General features: G+C 37.0%; 1 protein-coding gene across 11 annotated transcripts in view; it reads right to left on the bottom strand.

Moving 5' to 3' along the window:
• The window catches only part of LOC116492437, a 98,238-nt gene extending 93,389 nt beyond the window's left edge, over window positions 1–4,849 (bottom strand). For 10 of the 11 annotated variants that reach the window (XR_004253598.1, XR_004253599.1, XR_004253600.1 and 7 more), the window contains exons 1-2: window positions 4,676–4,765; window positions 3,122–3,320 (exon numbers count right to left, since the gene is read on the bottom strand). The gene's annotated coding sequence lies outside the window, so the exon portion shown is untranslated. Of the gene's footprint in view, window positions 1–3,121; window positions 3,321–4,675; window positions 4,766–4,821 lie in introns of those variants that run through there. The other variant, XM_032193188.1, reaches the window with a different exon arrangement.
• Between the last annotated feature and the right edge of the window lie 14,379 nt (window positions 4,850–19,228).

Genomic DNA, 19,228 nt, shown 5'->3' with positions numbered 1-19,228 from the left:
AAAAAAAAAAAAAAAGTAAGGACGAAAAGGATAACATGAAAGATGGACTTCTAATTCCAAGCCACAAACATTTAATATGAATGAGGCTTGCTGCAGTCCGCTATCTTTTGTCAGGAAATATGAAGCTCTGGAACGCCTTTTGTTGCCTTCTTTGTTAACTGTATGAGGCTGAAAGGAGTTAGATGCCTTGCTTCATTTTCAATCCCCATCACAATGAGGACCTCAAAAATAAATTCTGATAAATACATGAAAATTCTGAAGGGTTGATAAAGAAGAGAAAACTTTATTTTCCAGAGTAATCTGTCAATAGGTGACATACCAGGAATGATCATCATTAAAAACAAATGGCAAGTTAGAATTTAAGGTTTAGAAAAGGGAAATGAGTTACAGCATAAAATAAAATATAATTATAGTAAAACATTTGAGAACACTGACATAATATACGTTTGGCAATATAAACGTCTTTTCCCTCAGGTTTGCTATTTTTCTCTGGGAGATCACAGAATCCCAAGGGAAGTTCCTTATGATGATGTTCCCTAATGTGATTTACTTTGAGGAATACTTAATACTTAATACTTAACGGAGAAAGGTGCCTACTACATTTGTTATTGAGTTTTTGTTCATGGTTCAGGATTGATCCACTTGAGTCTTTCAGCAGGGAGTAGTTTTCCAGTGTGGCACAGCATGACTCCAAATCAATAAGGTTAATAGATGTGGTGGCCACACAGTCAGAGGTGATGTGCCTGGCATTTTCTGTGCCAATGAAGAAAATTTTTGATGACGAGATGTCATTTTTGTGCCGGCAGTAATGTCACCCTGATTACCTAGAGCACATAGCCAGTTAGTAAGTTAGCAAGACTGTAAATGGCCCATTAATCTGAATTATCTTTACAGAAACTGTTTGAAAAAAAATTTGCTATATAAAAATGACATTGCTGTGAAAAAGTGACTAAATGGGAATGGCTACCCTGGAACTTCACTGTATATTTTTAAACTCTCAGCACTGTAGTATAAAACCTGCAAAACATTAAAAAAAAAAAAAAAAAAAAAAAGTCAACCAAAGGAAAATAAATAAGTACAACACAAAATACCACTGGAAAAAAAAAAAAAAGCAGTAATATATTGATGCCAAATCTACTGGTGTAATGAGAGTGCCATGTGTTGGTCTTCCTGCAGTTCTCATTTTCTCTGACTTTTTAAAATATGCAAACTCTCAACAGTGCCTCCCAGAGCATTAATGGGTACATATTCCCAGATGGCTTGTGTTGTGAAAGAAGTGCTGGACTGGACTGCAAAGAGAAATCTGTTTAATATTCCAATATCTAAATGTCAGGAAGGTGTAATTCAGAGTGACACTGAAAGATGAGCTGAACAGAATACAATTTATAGTGACTTTAGTTAACAAATGGCATTAAGGGAAGGATTTCCATAATTAAATCATTAACTAATATGAAATATTGATTTCTCCTCTGATATTACTATATCATCACTTGTCGGACTTGCTGACGCCCAAAGAGCTCTTAGTGCAGTCTCTACCAGCAGCAATAATAATTTGCACAGAGCAAGGTACTCTGTGTACCAAACATCCTTGTCCCAGAGACTTCACAGATAACGTTTTGAAGAAAAATAATAAGATGGTAGGATGGGTGCAAGGAAAGTCTGTGCAAACAGACTGGATAAAATGATGGTTTGTATTACAAGGCTTGCTCCATATTGCCTTCCTTCAACTATATCTACTTTTTGTTAACCGGTTTGGAGTGAGCCAACTTTACTTCAGCTTTTCCTAGACTTCTTTACAGAGCTTCTAAATAGATATTTTATCTGAAGAGCTAAATTCTATTGCAATTTACATCAAGAACTCTTATTTTCTAACAGCAAGGGTTCTGATTTTTTTTTTTTTTGACAGCTCTTTATATTTTAGTGTTGTCCAAGGGAAGTTGAGTGTGATCCATGAAAGGAATACAGCACATTCAATGATGATTCCAGTTATATTCTAGTATGCTCATTAACCATGTTAAATAGTTGAACTTATTAAGTTAACTTGAAAATGCGGAAGGAATGGAACAGGCAAGATTAAAAATAAAATAAAATAAAATAAAATAAAATAAAATAAAATAAATAAAATAAAATAAAATAAAATAAAATAAAATAAAATAAAATAAAATAAAATAAAATAATAAAAAAGGGAAAAACTTAATTGAGTTGTAATCAGTATTGATCATTAGTCCTTTCTTTTATCAGCATGATGAAGATAATGATGATAATGATGATGACGATGATGCAATGTGCAGTATTTAGATCATAAAGGACGGAAAAATTGTTTAAATATCTGATGATAATTGTTTTTTGGTGAAAGGTGTTAGAGGCTGTACAATATAATATATTACTCTCAAATTGATGACAGAGCTTGAAAATACCTGAATAAGCAAGATTTCCTTTTCTTTGTATACTTTTCCAGATCTACGTTTAAAGAATCAGTCCACTCAGAGCTAAAATGAAGAGGTGCTATATTTTGGAAAAATGCATTAAAAATATGTTATTTTCTACCTCAGTCTTTCAGCAGGAAATCAGTTCTTTTACCAGTTAAACATTCAAAAATCATGTCTCATTTGAATAAATTAACATATTTTGTGGCAAAAAAAATAATTCCAAGGAAGGAACAATAAATAGGAAAGCAATTTAAATTGTGTATTTTACAGGGGATGAAAAAAAAAAAGAAAACCCAACATTGTCATGCGTATGACAGCTCAGCTAATTTGATGGGCTTTGATGTTAATTTAGGGTTTACTTTAATTTCAAAACATATTTTTTCACTTAATAAGGGAAACAAAAGAAACTTTCAACCAGTTTGTTATCTGGGAATGTTTTGGCTTCTCAAATGTGAGAACATGATTGTTTTTATTTCCAGGAGGAGATAATAACACTGAAGCAATAAAAAAGAGTCAAGGCAGCTTGCACAGCACAGGAAGTTCACAGCCAGAGACTTAATTTCCCACACAATGTACTGTGCAATGGGCCCATTAACACAGATGAATAGGCTCTTTAAAGCTTTTTTTTTTTTTTTTTTTTTTTCCAGATATGCAGCTGCGGCTGAATGGTGCTATGTTAATAAGGTACTCACATGCCTATTCTTCAGGTACTCTGGCATTCTCTGCCTAGGTAATCTCCATATTGGAAAAGCTATTAGGGGTTGTATCTCCTACCACACCTTCAATTATTTTAACATCTGCACTGATAATCCAGGCAAGGTAAATTGATAGGGGGCTGAGGGTCTACGTCCATCCTCTTCCCCGCCAAAGTCACATCTTAGGGGGTGGGGCCTAAGGAGAAGAAAAAAAGTGAAGTCACTTTTATTACACATCAGTGGGAACATTCTGAAAAAGCTTTCATGCCTAGGAAATTGTTATTTCTTCAAACAACTGACAGCCTGCAGAGGAAACTCTAATGGAAATCCAGCTCATGCATTGTTATGCATGGCCCTCATGTAGATACATGGGGGCGGATTGAGTTAGCTTCCAAAGGGTCTATTGTGTGCAGCATTAATTTGCAGTGCTCTTGATATTTGAGTTTGAAGGTTTTACAACCTTTGTGTTTACTTAGATGCACTATATCCTAGGTTTGTTTATTTCCTTCCACAATCTCTTATTACCCTGTAAACGTTACATTTGTCTTTATTAACTTTCAGTCTGTTGCTGTAAGTCACAGAGAAGGAACAGCTTCCTTGAAATGTATTAGTTTTAGAGGCATTTTTTTTTCTTTCTTCCTGGTCAGTTCCGAGTTATTCATCTGTTAAAACACTGGCCTTCTTTGTAAAACCAGTGGATTTAAAGCATAAAAACTATGTTATTTATTATTATTATATTATTAAATCATACATAAATACATTATATTTCCCATGTCACATACGTACAGCTAAATAAATCTTCCAAAAGATTGTGAATCTGACACTGGCACAACTGCCTCTTGCTACACAGTGATATGAGAAAAAATGCTCATGACGCTCATCATGAGCAAAATCTTTCTCCTGTTTCCTCAGAATCCTCTACAAAATTCTTTGCTGTCACATACAGGTCTTTGTCTCCTAGTATTAAGATCTGAAATACAAATAAGACTTGTCCTATGCTGCCTTAACTTTTATTATTTCTTTCTGTAAAGATACAAATACAATGTAGACAGGCATTTTTGTAAATTCAACTTTCCCTTAAGATTTAAATTCAGTAGGTCCTAATGGCTTTTTATTCAAACTTGTCAGAGATGTCTAGAAGTGTTAGTTTTTCAACACTGAACTAAGAACTCAAAGTAACTTGTACGTTCAAAAGAAGCTATGATCCTAATCTGAACTAAAGGACTCAATTGAATAAAAATACCTTATGCTCGAGTAACTCCAGTTATGTGTGGTTCCTTCCTTTCCCTTCCCCTTTATATGGAAGTCAGACAGTTAAACGTTTCTGTATTTTAATAACACAAAAAGGGTTTCTTGTAAAAAAAAAAAAGTGTCTGACTTACAGTAATTAGGGTCTGAGTAGTATCAGGTGCATAGTTTACTCCAAAACAAAACAAAACAAAACAAAACAAAACAAAACAAACTAGCACTAAGGGAAAACCCTTTTAAATCACTGAAAGTTTTGAATTCAGGTCCTGATGCTACATAATGGATTAAGAGAAAAGAAATTACCTTCTTTAGGGCTCACTCATTAGGGGCACAACAGCAGAAACAGCTGCCTCGAAGACCTGCTTGCTTGTTAGGCTGAGGGATTCTATTTGGAAGCTGTCTCAGACTGAGTGGGAAGAAATGCAGACCAAATGCTAGGAGCCACTGACCTCAGCTGTTGAAGAAGTGAAGATCTTAATCCAACCTCTGGGGTTTGGGATCTTTTCTAATGTCCTAGGAAATGATAACAGTGGGAATAGAAGGAACTACTTTTCACAGAGCTCTTTGAAGTACTGTGGTACTACTGCATTGTATAAAACAATAGCACAGCTTCCCCTGGAACATGATAAAAGTATGTGAAACTGTGGCTGGTTTAGATAATATAGATCTAGTGCGTCTGTTCTCCTTGTTTTGTAACACAAGGACAAGGAGTGATAATAAAGAGATGCAAATTCAAAACCAATAAAAGGAAAGCCTTCTTTCGTCACTTTGGATAATTAGGCTATTGGTATGCAATATCATAATATTTCATTGAAGTCAGATTAAATCTAGCAGATTAAAAGAAGAAGTCAGATATTTGTATAATACAAGAATCTTCTGTATTTCTGCAGTTAACTTGAATTACTGGCAAATAAGAAGAGACCTGTGTCTGGAACAGTATAGTCTTCATTCGCTATCACCAAATTCTGCCTTCAACTGAATTCTCAGACCCTGGCTTTTGCCAGAGATATGGTACCGTCCTGGTACAATTCTTACATTGCTGCAGCCCTATAATATCCCTCAGCTTTAATCATCATGTCATATTCAGAGAATTTTTTTTGGACTAAAACCACAAGAACCACAAGTGACAAAAGGGATTTTGTTTTGTTTTGAAATGATAGATAATTCCAAAATTCCAATAACACCTCCACTACCCTGCCCCTCCCCCCCCCAATAAATAAATAAATAAATAAAAATTTGAGTACACATCACAAAACTTGTCTTGGTATCATAAAACTGGTAAAGCTCTCCTGGTCATAGTGGTGTCCACAGAAGACTCCTACTGAAGACCTCCCATAGGTTATCAAAGAGTGTATTACGAAGACAAAAAATACTCCTTCCTACCTAGCAACAACCATCTCTCCATTTTAAAAAAAGGGAAAGTTGGTGACAGGAGTGACCAATGCAATCAGGCAGAAATTGCAGGCTTTTCTTTGTTACTTTCGCAACTGTGAAAACATTTTTGATCCCTGATCTCATTTCCAGAATGGCAGTTATTATTCTGTCAGTCTACTCACAACAAAGTCTTTACAGGCACATGAAGCTGCCTGCTATCTGTTTATTTTTGGAACATTAACATATGTATGTATTTCTCTAGCAGAGCTGTTATTTACTTAATACATGAGGTATGAACTCACTTAACTTACTGCATGTTAATTCTGTGCAGTTTTGCAGTTTTTTTACAACCTCCCCATATTCCACAAGAGGAGCCATACACAAAGAGAATATTATAACCCCGAACTGGACCCCTCTATTTTTTATCCATGCTTTCTTTAAGCAACCATTCCAAGAGACATATTATCTGAAATGTGGTGATGAATGTTCCGTATATTAAAGCAGGAGTCTGATTTGTCATTGGTTTCAAAATGTGCACAGTACAATTATTGACTAGGTTTCATCAACCCTCTGACAACCCAGGGGAGGATAATCTACTCCAGTTCTCATGGTAACTCACACCTATATGTTCACTGCACTTGGTATCATGGGAAGTACAGGCCAGGCCACACCAATCCTCTCCCATTACCCTAATCTTCCGAGGACATATGGAGGTGGCCATGTCTCCACCTTCTCACCTCTATGGACCAAGTCAGGAGTAGGTAAAGTGAAAACTTTAGATTTTGTGTACTTTTTAAAGACAAGAAATAGTTTATCTTTTTCTGACTCATACAATATCAAATATTTAATAAATACCTGGAGTTAACTGTGGAAGGGAGGAGATGAAACTCAGCAGTTTCCCATTCAGGCAATGAGCAGGAAACAAAATCTTCAAAGCACATTACCTTCCCAGTGTCTCCGAACATGACCAGTTGACAGATACCCAGGAAAACAGGAGTTGTTTGGAGGAACTGCACGTTGGGCAATGATGAAGATAAATTAATGTAGACAATCTGTATGGCTGAGATGGTAAAAGACACACTTCAAAGCTAAGGACTGGTCAATCAGAGGTTTGTTACCAGCCAAGGAAAATTATAGGTATTCTAGAAAATAAAAGCCATTGGAAAGGAGCTGGTCAAGAGGAAGAAAAAGTTAAATAAGAGAAACAGTGTAAGGAAAAAGTAAATATAGAGGGAAGCAGGGAAAATAAGGTATCAAATCATAGGAAACAAATAGAGAAGAGTAAATATCTGCGTGAAGTAGTGGACAAATTGTAAGAACATTGTGTATGGGTGACAGTGAAGAGCATGTGGTGTAGATGTTTAATGTTTTAAAGTTTAATGGAAAACTAACTTACTGGGAAACGCTGGAGCTAAACCATCTATCTATCTAATTTTAAAAATGTGTTTTGTTCATGTTTTAGTAAGCAAAAAAAATGCAGCCTCGTGCTCTGTCTTGGAGCACTCGCAATGTTCAGGATGTATTCCAGTAAGTAAATTTGATGGGTCATTGCTCATTTTTGCAACCAAAATTTTGTTGTCTATATGCAGAAAATGGGGCTTGGCTTGATTCCAAAATCAGGACTGCTTCCACACACAGGCCAAGATAATTTAACTTAAAATGAATGCTCATTTCCATAGAACTGTATTACATATATCGGAATATTGGCCCACATTAGGCTTGGTTTCTAATTTTACCTTTCACAGCAAAGGCCCCTGGCAAGAGACAGTCCCAACCCAATGAACAAAATTCATACAAAGCCCTTGCATAAAAGGAGGAATGCTAGATAATTCATTTTCTTGCCTATTAAGGTGTACTTTGACAATTTGACTTCTTGGAAACTAATGAAAATTACGGGAATTTTCATTACGGGAAACGTAATGAAAATTACGTTCTTTTGCTTTATCCCTTTTTAAACACAGTCGAACAAATTAACAGAAGGAAGAGAGTGATCCCAGCAGTGTGCATCCTTAATAGTAGGGTCTGTATCTCTGTCTCTCTGCTGCTCCTGGAGGCAGTTCTTAACTGCGGACTCCAGTGTGATGTGGCTCAGAGACAACCAGCCTCATTGCTGAACACCGTGATTCTTTTGCAGCAATCAGTTAACTTGTTCAAACCACCACAGAGCAGGGGCAGTTTGCAAGAAGCAAAGGTAATCATTTCTACATTAAGTATGTGGCAAAGGTGTGGGCTATGGGCAGGGGGAAGGGACACGGGGAGGGAGGAGCTGCAGAACATGGTAGTGGAAGATGAAGAAACAGCTACCAAAAATAAATCCAGTGTTTCATAGGAAGGTGTAAGGCGGCAACAAGACTCGAGACAGGACCAGGAAAGCAGGAAGACTGCACATCTGCATCCTGCACATTTTGCATTTTGTTCTAACATGTTCTTTTGCCTTTATCTTTTTCTGTTTTTGTTTTTTGTTTGTTTGTTTGTTTTGTTTTTTTTTTTTTTCAGGCTGTCTGCAAAGTTTTGCAAAAGACTCCCACTGCCAAGGCAAGCAACATGACTGGGTACTGAGATGGTGCTTCTTATCTACGGGATTCTACCTTTTTTCTATTTTGTTCTTCTGAGATGGGCTGCTAAGGAAATAAGGCCCCATGTAATTTCCAGCAATGGCGAGTGAATCAGTTCTTTTGCTTTAAATAATAAAACCCCCTCATTTTCATATTTCCATATTTAATTTTTGCACTTGCATGTACGTTTCTGTTATCTTCCAGCCACATGTTGCTATTTGTCTCTGTAGTGGAGATAGTGGAGAATTTTTTTTTTTTTTTGACTGTGGGCTATGTGAAGCCTGACTTGCATGTAAAAGATCCACAGGGGAAAAAACAAACAAACAAACAAACAAACAAAACAAACAAAAAAGCAAGCTCCAGTCCTCACAGAAATACAGAGAGCTGGCATGCTGCACGCTTCATGAGAACACTCCCTGCTCACCACCACACTGGGCAGCATGTGGCACATACATGCAGTACCACACACCTACAGACCAAGATGAGACAGTCCGTGCAAAGTCCCAGAGGAAAACAGCAGGTGTGAGCAAAGAAGGGTAATAAGAGACAGGCTAGGGAAAAAAAAAAAAAAAAAAAAAAAAAAAAAGACTGTTCCAAAAATCAGCCAGATTTGGCTGACTAAACACTGTTTTAACAATCATCCAGCCACTATGCAACTTCCACAGAGTTCAAACTGACAAAAATTGAGTAGAAGGAGAGCTCTGAGATTTATGAGACCATTTCAGGCAATCTCACTGCATTTAAACTGTTGTTTATGTTAGTCACCCTTCAGCTTTCAATGAAATTCAGACTCCTAAGATATTTGGGTGCTTTTGAAAAGGTTACATGCAGTCAAAAGCAAGCAGCCAAGACTCCCTCATTCAGTCAAAATTAGTGAGGCAGCTGTTGCAATACATCTTAACTCAGCTTCAGCAACACTTGGACAGACAGTATTTTGCTGTGCTTGCTGGCAGACAAGTTTTCAGACAGACTCTGGTTATGATTTAGTTTTGGTCTACATGCTCAGCGCTCTGTCAAACTCCTACAGCCAACACAGGGACTGCCTTCAACAGGAGAGAGAGTAACTGCAATCAATTCCCCATTTGAACAACATTTGGGTTGTCATGAGTGGCTGTGCTCCACTGACTAAACATTCTGCTTTAATCTGCTCCCACACTGCAGACAGCTCTGGATAGTCCACATAAAATGTATTCACTGAATTTATCCTGCACTCTTCTCTCCTGCAGAGGGGACATTACCTCCAGCTTGCTGCTGCCTCCAGTGCCATCATGGGGCTGCCAAACCTAGCATTCCTGTTCTCTGACAGGTATGCTCTGCCCTTGCATTGGAAAAGAAAGTTTAATACAACTTTTTTTTTTTTTTTTCTCCCCTTCCTGATAACAGATTTGGAAAGTGATACTCAAGAAATACAACAGTATGTAGCATGTACTCTTCTGGTGTTGATTTTGCTCCTATGTCCCCTCTTAGTTCCGTCTCTCTGTATTTACAAGCCTTCCCTCCATGGCACCCAGATGCCAGCTAAATCACCAATCCGTGGCTCGCATTTTTCATGGAGTTACCCACCTTTGCCCATATCCTCCTCCTCTCTTCCCTCCCTCCTTCACCATATGTTGGCCATCTTGCTCCTATTGATTCTGTCAGCACAAGCTTTACAGAGAACTGCTAGTCAGATGGATAGCTTTATTGTATCAGACTTCAACCTATGCCATGCCTTAACTACAGTACTGACAGCATTCATTAAGGTGTACAACATATATAAGTACCACAAATTTACCATCGCATATAAAAATGCACTGTCATAAAGCTATACTGTGGTTGAGAAAGACATCTTCCAAGCATTCATCTACACTGAATATGACAGACTTTTCACTCCAAATACCTCCCCTGAAGCTTGAAGCTTTGTGTCAGTTCAGTGTGATTGGAAAGGGATGTGTGACACCAGCTCACAAAATGGTTTGCCTTAATGAACGTGATAATTCTCCTTAAAGGGTCACTTATCCTCTGCTCAACTGATATCAGCTGGAAAACCTATTGTTTGCACCACTTTGACCAGCAGATATCAAAGCAATTCATCAGCCTCTCTTACAGCATGACACTATTTGTGACAGCATATGACAATCCAAAAATATTACCCTAAACAGTTAAGGCATCTCTGTGAGCTTTTTTGACCCCATACAGTGAGACTCTCTGTAGGCATAAAATTCATCCATGCATCTCTGTGCAGGGGCAGATGTTCAGTTTCATGTAGTTTTATGAGGAGGTTCAGTTGTGGCAGACCTGTACAATACCCTGTATTTCTCTGAGCAGGGCAATGTGGAAGCTAAGGACAAGTGAGGATAACAATTGGCCAACACTCAGCAAAAGCTCTGGGGTATACAGTTAGTATAGCCCAAGAAGACAGGCCTATGAGATGATGAGACCCAATAGATACAACCCAGCATTGTATCTATCCAGGGAGTAAAAAAAGAAACTGACAGAAGATACACACAATGTGGACATTAGGGTTTCTAGTTGTATAACTTTACTTTTTCCAGATATGATAACGTTATGCAAAAGGAAACGGATTCAGTTTGGCCAGTTTAGTCTCACTGAGGCCTCTATTGCTGCTATATTATAAATGTGATGTTATCTAGTATTGGAATTGCCAAATTTTGAACTTAAATATGTTACAAGTAAAACAGGCATGAAATGACACTCTGGAAAAGTATTCGAAAATTTAGGGAGAAATTAGTAGCTTTCATGCAGTTTCTTCAACTTGTAAATGTGAATCTATATGCAATTAGTACTGAGTTGCTACTACAAACGTTAAATAAGCTACAGTCACCAGATGACTATTTCTATTAAACATAATTATTGATGGGAAGGGAAAAGTGCCTTTTCCCCCCTAATTTGAGAGTGTAAAAGGTTTAACTAACCTGTTCCTATGAAAATCTTGAAATTTGGCCAAAGATACCGGGATATTACACACTTTTTTTCGTGCATCTATATTTATGTCCTATGGAAAATATAACAGCCTCTTTCTGGAGCAGTTAACATAAAAGGTCTTGGTCAAGAGAAGCTTTTCTCTTGCAAAAGATAATCTGCCATCAAAGTAATAAGTTTGACAATCAAGCGGTCTAATTGATTGAACATTTACAAATACTTCATAACTAAAACTGTCCCAAACTGTGAAAAAGATTAACGTTCTGCTTCCCCAAACTGCTTCTTCCTCATGTTATTTTTTGTGTGTGTGTTTGCATGTGTGAACTGAATCTTTGGGAACCCCTTCCAGTTGATGCATCATTGGGGTGGTTACACACATTACAGTATGGCAGTCTGTCACATCAGTGTTTCACACAGAGATACTAGACTTGACACATCTCTGAGAAAGCAAGTTAGACAATCCAGAGAGTCATGTTTCTTTTGAAACTTGAGATTTTGAGGACAGAATTTTCATCTACTTAATTCAGACAGCAGCAAGAAAACAAGATGTTTAAGTAACTATAATACAACTTTTTAAACATTAAAAATAATTTGCATACAAATAATATGGTCTTGTTGGTCCTGTCTATGGGAGGAAGTAACCAATGCTCTGAAAACTACCCTTTTTCTTTTGGTGAACCCCTCTGAAGTAGTTATGGCAGGACAATATAGGGCATGTGACTCTCCAGCAAACAAAATGCAGTGCACTGCAATATTTTTATGCAGTAATGCCTTGAATGTTTTCTCTAGCACATGAGCTCTTACCAGATCCTTTGGTGTCTGTGGAAATTTTGTCTACAACCAGCTTTCTTGAGACAGTGTTTCATTTGACTGCCATGTGTTCTAATAGTCACATGAGAATCTGTAGTTGTTTCAGTATTGTAACTTCTGTTTCCAAGGGAAGAACTGCAAGTTCATTAAAATACAAAGCTTAACTTCTGGAGTAGTGTAGAATATGCTCTTTTCCACTGGTATCACCAGCAAGAGAGGCAAAGGCAGGAATTTTGGAACATTTAAGATGTCAGTATTCCTGTAATTACAAACAAACAAAGAAACAAACAAAACAAAAAATTATCTTTACATTTTAGACTACCAGTATTCGCTTGGTAAATTCACCATATGTATGAAACAAGAGACCACTGAACATACACAAGATTGAATGAACCTTCAACTTTAACCAGAATTTACAACACATCTTTTGTGTTGATTTTATCATAAAAAATAAATAAATAAAAGTCAAGATTATAAACAACAATGTTTCAGTGTTGTACTGCAAGAGAGTTAGGAATAGGACCTGAAAATCCTACTTTCTTAGCTTTAACCAGCATACAAAAAAGTGGATAAGTAATTAATATGGAAACAAGGGTGAAGATGGATTGCCACAGTTTGAGGAAAAAAGGGTGCCATCTGGACAACATTGCCAGCTCAAGATCATATGCAAGTCTCAGTTATTTAGTTTTTGTATGTGACAAAAGAGGATATGCCATATATTAAGTCTGATGATAAAAAGGCAATGTTCACAATGCTTAATATCAGATGATGCTTGAAAATATGACACTAGCTTTTATTATATGTATTGCATGTATTGTTTCTATTATTTAAAATTTTGTCAGAATCAAATTCATGATTTTAAGCACCTTGGGGTTAATAATAGCATTTGTTGAAATTTCTAAAACTTCCTACACTTTAGTATGCTTATAGAGCTTTTGTGCATGGAATGATGGGTACTAAAATAAACTTAAATCTTCAGTGGATTCTATAGAATACCTTTTATTTGAATACTCCATGGCTTCCTCAATCCAAATCTCACATCAGATTCATTCTCTCCTTCCTTTCATCTCAGAATCTCCTGCAAATAACCCTTCCTCACTGGGAACAGCTTTCTTGTGATAAAACTGTTGTGATATCACTTTATCTTGTGATAAAGTCCTGCTTCTTACAATGTCCATCTCAGATATGATTTTATACTGTGTTCAAGGTGTCACAGAGTTCTCTAAGATTGTTCAGCCTGGAGAAGAGGAGGCTCAGGGGTGACCTTATCGCTCTTTTTAGGTACCTCAAGGGAGGCTGTAGCGAGGTGGGGGTTGGTCTGTTCTCCCACGTGCCTGGTGACAGGACAAGGGGGAATGGGCTTAAGTTGAGCCAGGGGAGTTTTAGGTTAGATGTTAGGAAGAACTTCTTCACTGAAAGGGTTGTGAGGCATTGGAACAGGCTGCCCAGGGAAGTGGTGGAGTCACCATCCCTGGAAGTCTTCAAAAGACACTTAGATGTAGAGCTTAGGGATATGGTTTAGTGGAGGGCTGTTAGCGTTAGGTTGGAGGTTGGACTCGATGACCTTGAGGTCTCTTCCAACCTAGAAAATTCTGTGATTCTGTGATTCTGTAGCAAACAACTTCAAAATTAACCACCTGATTTACCCCCAAATGCTCAAATTCTTCATCATGGACAGAAGAATCAAACACATTTGAAAGCCCTAGGGCCATGATGATTTTCAGTATAACATGCTAAAGTATGCATTAAAAAAAAAAAAAAAAAAAAAACTCTTAATTTTCAGAGGGCTCTATTTCACCAATGCCTTTTCATCTGATCTCCACCTTCCACCCTGTCTTTCATGTGCATGAAGAAACCATCACTACTAGAAGGACAATAAATGACCACTGAGGAAAGCAAAAGAGGTGCTAAATTAACAGCAAATTCATAGCTGAGAGTTCTTCTCAGACTTTGCTATGGGCAGAATACTTACCCTAGTTAATACAATCTTTTATGAGCTCCTATGAAGTTATAGATAACTTTTTTAACCCTCCAATTTCAGTCCAATTCCCAATCCCCTAAAGGATAAGGCCTAAACCTTCATAATATATTAATCTTAATTCTGATTTGTAGTTATTACAATGAATGTCTTCTTCCCCTTTTACCCCAGCCCAGGATTCATTTTGCGTGAATGAAATGCCAGGGAGAAAAAGCGCTTCTTTTTCCACAGCGACTTGTGCTCATGCTAGATTACTCGACCAGTCTGTGTTGAACTGAACACCAGAAAGGCAAAAACCTTGGAGCAACTCCAGGGCTGCCCAGGGTACCTACTTCTCCCTAGAAGAAAAAGACAGGCTGGAAGTGGTGTAAGCCAGCAGGCACTCTGCATATAGAACTTGTCAGCTTAGACAAGTTCCATGTAAGTTAAAATACAGCAAATTCATACAGTGGGGCTTCATCCCTTAATGGGGATACAGACCTTGTCCGAGTCTCAATGGCTCAGTAAAACAGCCCGTTTCTTTGCCAAATTGCCTTATAAGGCCACAGCAGGGTCTGGATTTACCCGTTACCACAGGGCTTAATGACCTTAAGCACAATGCTGAATTACACCTCCAATTGTAATTTCCATCTGATTAAGCACTGAAAAATGCAGAAGGCTGGATACATATATACAACAGTTGTAGATTGAGTAACACATTGAGCATGCAGTATTTAACCCTCACTCAACACAACTCATGATTATTTACTGAGGCATTCAGAAACGAATGTGTCACTACAAAGCTACAGAACTGAAGAAACTATTTTCTATAAATAAATAAATAAATAAATTACAAGTAAATAAAAATAAAATGAAGCACTTAGCAATAAAGTTTTAGGAAACCTATCACTGAAGTAATCTCATGAAGTAACTACTCCCACTTCCCAAACCAAGTCTCACCGAAGTCATGACTGTGCAAGTAACTACTCAGGAATAGGAACAATGGGTTCAAAGCTATGTGTTTGGACTTAGCCTAAAGCAAAATAAATGCAAACTTGACAGAGCTCCATTTGCAAAATACTCATCAATTTTACTATTGTTGCAAAAGTGTCCACAGTTCAGTCAAATGATCATCAACTAGTCTAGAAGTTTATCTAAACTGGGCATCACAGCCATTAAAAAATTCAGTGCAAATGAGAGGCAGGGTATGGCCGCAGAACAATAATACCATTTTAAAATTACTAAAATAGAACATTGAGTTATAATAGGAACCAGAGCTAAAAGTTGAATGCCAGCCTTTTGTTTTGTTTTGTTTTGTTTTAAGCTTTCATGTTGACCTCTGCTCTACACAAACTTAAATCTGTTTTACATCAGAAGTTGCAGGGACAAGAGAGTACATGGGAAAATATGTCTGGGAGTTAAGAGCAGACTTGCTAGATTTCTGAGCTCCAGTGATATTGGTGACATAACTAAAAAGCAACAAACAGCAGGTGAGAGGAAGGATTTAAATATAAATAAGGACACTTTGAAGCCATAGGTTTTTATTGAACACTTTCACATTTACAAATCAAAGTCACTGTTTTTTAGAAAAATGTGTAACTAAGAAAAAATCCAAAAGCCACAAAATACCAGGCAGAGAAAGAAAAGATATTAAAGAAAAATAAAAACAAGGAATAGTGTTGATATATATTCTCTTGCCTAAAAATAAACCAACTAAATACCCTATTTTCTTTAATTAAAAATCACTTAATTATTTAAGGATTTCTGACTAAATTAAGCATTGAAGACACATCAAGATCTCACTAGTGCTGTGATTAGTGATTTACGTAGTTATCAAGATCTGCCCATTTGGACCTGAATTCAGCCTCTAATTAGAAAAGTTATTAGAAATTCAGTCCCATAAATGCAGCATATACGTACTCCATGCTTTAAAATGGTTAACTATATTAATTTACACAATACATTCATTAGTAAAAGACCAAGCTTCCTTTTTTTCCTTTTTTTTTTTCTTCAGTATTCAATATATACAGAGAGACTATGACGACTTAAATGGCCATGGTTTAACAGATAGCTTCTGCTGTTTTACTAAAGGTGCTGTTCACACTCTATCCATGGGATCAGAGTTCAACTAGCAGTGCATTCAATCTGGAAAAAAGTGGTGGTTACAATAGCATAGTAATAACAGTTGCAGATAACAATCTGAAAAGCTGAAACCACTGAAACATGATGGCTTGCAGTTAGAAAATATTTGTGTGTTTTACCAGAATGTAACCCATTACCCTGCTGACTGGGAAAAATAAAAATCCAGTGGGAAAACATAAAATTAGATCAGAGCTCTCCTAAATGAAAAGAAATTCAGTCTTGCTGAACTGAAATGTGATCATTTGGATGGCATTTCTATCAGCTCATTCATTTAAAACTCAATTTAATGCTATGCTAGAGACTTTACCTTAACAAACACTAATATGTGTACGTGCAAGTTGGATCACAGGTGCAGGCCCATTAGCAGGTCTGTGCAAACTGGCCTCTGTGGGAAACCCACAACTATCCATTGCAAACAGAGGCACAGATTCACCAGCTTTAGGCAGATAACTGAGGTACTGGACACTATAAGAAGTCTCACCAGCTTGCAAAAGATGTCCAGTTTGTCATTGGCAGTGACCAAAAGTGGATGCTTGGGAATTACTGCAAGAAAGGAACTGTAGCAAAATTTAGCATTTTTTTCCCAGGAAACTCTTCCAGCCTCCAAAACTTTGCATCTCTGAGACTTCCTATTAGTCATCTTTAGTGGATTTCTCTTCCATGAACCTGTCCTGTGCCCAATGAATCTTCACAAAAGGTCAGTTCCCACAACACACAGGGACATCATAGTCAGCACATGGCCATCCGCCACATGCAGAACTCAGTCTGCTGAGTCTGAAAATGCTGTCTTCATTAAATGCCCACACTTTTGGTATCAGAAAAATTGTGGGCACTTCTACCTCTCCGCATCAGTCATGATCTTCTACAGTTTTTACATACCTCCCCTGCATATCTGCCCAGCTCAGTTTCTCAGTCTGAAAAATCTGGTTTATGCAGCTATTGGAGGGCTTTTCCAACCTTGTCTATGATTCCATTCCTTGTATAAAGTATGTGAAGCCAGGACTCCATGCATCCAAGGTTGCCCTTCTGCTTTTCTTCCTGGGGGAGGGTTTTCATACACCTTCCTCTTGTATGAAGGATTCAACTTATTCATGTTGAATCATTCTCTGAATATTTCTGTTTTGTTGTTGTTTTGTTTTTCTCCCAAAGAGGAAGCCTTAATGACTGTTCTTATCTAAGACCTAACTTAGATGTCAGGCTGGTGTTTTGAAGAAGGAAGAGTTAGATCAAATTTTACTAAATTTATCAGGTGAAGATCTGAGTGTTTCTGTTTAGCGAGATAAAGAAATTCATGCTATTAATGGTTGCTATTTGACAGTGGTTTCTTTTCAGTACATGAAATGAGAAAACAGAGCCAGTTCATTATGAAGATAGTAAAAGTTATAATAAAGCCAATACAGGCTGAATCCTACAATTGCATGTGGGAAATATAACATATGAAAATGCAACATCAAAGAAAAATGAGCAGGGGATGGAGAGCAGAGAAACATGTAATGAGACTAGTCAGACTAAAGTCTAAGAAAATTGGTTAAGGATAACAGAACTTTGGAAATGGTATCCTACAACATAAGTAGAAAATGGACTGAAAAGAGTGAGACCCAGTCAATCTGTAATTATATTATAAGGACCTGAATAATTTTCCTCATTTCTTCAGATGGAGAAACTGAGGCTCTAAGAGACACAGTATTGACTGTCTCACTTGGAACAGCTCAGAGATCTGGGATCAGACCTACCCCAACTTGTGTTTTGCCCACATCTCTTCCAAATATTTTTCATATTAACTCTGTGTCTAGATAAAACCTGATAACCTGTCAGTGTGAAATTATTAACTCTCTTAACAGCAAAGGCAAGATGTGGGGTTTGTGGCCCAGTATAAATTATTGCTGTTTGTGCAGTGTTAAATAAGTCCGTTGATCAATGGTGCTCTGATGATTTATTGACATCATGCTGCCAATGAGAACTCATGCTGAAACTTAAGATGGATCAAAATTAATTGTGAAATATTAAGGTGAATATTGTATCTTTCAAGGACTTATAGAACCAATTGTGCATTTATAATATTTTAACATAGAAAGCAAAATACATCTGAATAATAAGGACTGTATCCCTTTCATCAGTTCAAAGGGCTACAGCACTAATAGCAAGTAATTGTTTTATCATGTTTTCTTGCAATTCCACAAAAATGGCTCAATATCCCAGTGTCAAAATCAATTCCTAGGTTGCGTACTAAGTATCTTTGTTTTTCAAAAAGACCAAAAAAAAGAAAAAAAAGCCATAAATCTAATTTCACTTGGTTATGAGTACATTGTTTTCACATTTCAATTAAAAAATCTAAACGGCATGAATTCCCCAGTGAACAAAATTTGACTGTTATTAAAACAGATTAAACAAAACACTGCAAAAGTATTTTTTTCTCTCATGAAAGATTCACAATGCCACACTGCCTGGTTGGTATGATTATTTCTAAAATTTGATTAATGATTTATGCCTCATTTAGGGTGATACTGTACCTGCCTGGTACAGATTTATTTAGCAGCAGTCTGCTATACCAAGAGACTGCTGTTCTCCTTTTCTTTTATACATGTATATCCCTACACTGGCAGCACTGCACAGGAAACTGGTCTATAAACTATTACCATGCACTGAAAACCGTGTGGAATACCAAGCAGAGCTTATCTAATAAGCATTTAATTATTTGCATTGCCGTTAATTTTTGTGTATTTTTACAGTTCAGATCCATACCTTTTAAATTAGAAAGAATTGCATGAGGAATATGGGGCCATATTAAGAGTTAAAATATTTGTTATTATACTTCGGACTTACTCAGGCTTTCATCTGAGACGCTTACTGTTTGATAACTGTGGTCAAGTGTTATCTTCCCCATTTCACTTTTTAAGAACCTGAACCACAGACAGACCGAGCACCTTCTAACACCGTTGGCAAATAGTGCAGACCAGAAGAATCAGATATACAGAGCAAAACAGTTGACACTGAGGACAAAAAAACCTACATTATAAGCATTTATTTAAAAAACAAACAAAAACCAACCAAACAAAAACCAACTTTGGACTAGGTCTTGTTTGATCCCACAGACTG

Source organism: Aythya fuligula, chromosome 9, assembly GCF_009819795.1.
Source record: "Aythya fuligula isolate bAytFul2 chromosome 9, bAytFul2.pri, whole genome shotgun sequence".
Classification (NCBI taxonomy): domain Eukaryota; kingdom Metazoa; phylum Chordata; class Aves; order Anseriformes; family Anatidae; genus Aythya; species Aythya fuligula.
Note: the sequence above shows the minus strand (reverse complement) of the source record. Positions and strands in the feature narration are given on the sequence as shown.